The 1,382-nt window shown below is 51.2% G+C and overlaps 1 non-coding gene across 1 annotated transcript; it reads right to left on the minus strand.

Moving 5' to 3' along the window:
• Positions 1-390: 390 nt before the first annotated feature.
• On the minus strand, positions 391-462 carry TRNAE-UUC (transfer RNA glutamic acid (anticodon UUC)). The gene has a single exon. It is a non-coding gene; the product is annotated as a tRNA-Glu (tRNA).
• Positions 463-1,382: the final 920 nt, after the last annotated feature.

Genomic DNA, 1,382 nt, shown 5'->3' on the forward strand with positions numbered 1-1,382 from the left:
GGGTGTGCATGTGTGTTTGTCTGAGAGCTGTGTGTATATCTGTGTGGATGTGTTTGAGGCATATACACATGTGTATTTGAGGGGTGCACATGTGTGTTTGTTTCGGGGTTGGGTGCATGTGTACAGTATGGGTGTATTTGCAGTGTTTGCACGTGTGCAGATGTCCATGTGTGCACATACAGAAGTGTGTGTGTCACGGGGTGGGAGGTGGCAGAAGAGGAGAGGCAGAGGGACCACCATTAGGTGAGTCCTCCCAGGCTCATTCTGCTGGAGAATCGACTGGAACTACAGGGGATGTCATTGTTAGGAATATTCTTCATCTCCCCTTCCTAAACCTTTTCCCTGGATGTTCTTTTTTTTGGCTGTGCCACGTGTCTTACAAGATCTTAGTTCCCTGACCAGGGATTGAACCTGGGCCACAGCAATGAAAGCGCTGAGTCCTAACCACTGGACCACCAGGGAATTCCCTTTCCTGGACGTTTTAGAAGGGAAATCTTTTTCCCTCCACACCCTGAAGGAGGCAGAATCATCCTTTGATACGCCTGCTCTTTCCTGCATTTATTAAACATCTGTTCTGCACCCAGGCCTGGGTTGGGCTCTGGGCTCCAGGACCCTGGGCCCCTCACCCCGTCCAGGCCTGCTTTCCAGCCCTGGTCGAGAGAACAGTGTGCAAGAGAATTCTTTTAGGAACAAAGAAGGCCAGATTGGTGCAGAGAAGGGGAGGGAGGAGGTCTGCAGCCCTTCTGGGAAGGGAGGGGACAGAGTCAAGGGTGGCAGAGCCTAGATTGGGGAGAACTGCAGGGGAGGCTCTCAATTCTCAGCCCCGCGGGGCGCCAGGGAGAAGCAGCTCCCAGCACGGCCGGCTGTCGGGTTAGGAACAGGCCCCTGTCACAAGGGGTTTGCACAGGCGCACAAATGAAAGAAAATCGGAGGAGATGAAACCATACAAATTTCGGGTAATAGAAAGAGATGTGCGTGCGGTCCGGGCCTCGGCTCAGGAAGGTTGATTCCAAGAAGATGCTGTCCAACTTTATATTACTTTTCAGAAAGCCAGTGAGCTGAAAAATAACTCTCACCTTTTTTTTTTATATGATTATTTGTTTCTTTGGAGTTTCTTCTTCACATTGTTTTGTGCATCTCAGTGGTTCCTTTCTCCCAGTCTGATTTCATTTGGAGACTTGGTCTGGAGGGAAACGTGGTCCTTCTTCCTAAGAACGCATTTATTTCAAATCCTCGGCAGCCCCTCGGGGGTGGGGGGAGATGGGGGGAGGACAGACCTGCTCCCCTGGTTCACAGATGCTTGCGTGTTGTTGTTGCTCATGGGCAGATACACGTGTACATACGTGTGTGTGCTTGAGGAGGCATGAGGGTTAGTGAAGGGG

The sequence above is a fragment of the Neophocaena asiaeorientalis genome, unplaced genomic scaffold (genome assembly GCF_003031525.2).
Source record: "Neophocaena asiaeorientalis asiaeorientalis breed wild unplaced genomic scaffold, Neophocaena_asiaeorientalis_V1.1 scaffold479, whole genome shotgun sequence".
Lineage (NCBI taxonomy): Eukaryota > Metazoa > Chordata > Mammalia > Artiodactyla > Phocoenidae > Neophocaena > Neophocaena asiaeorientalis.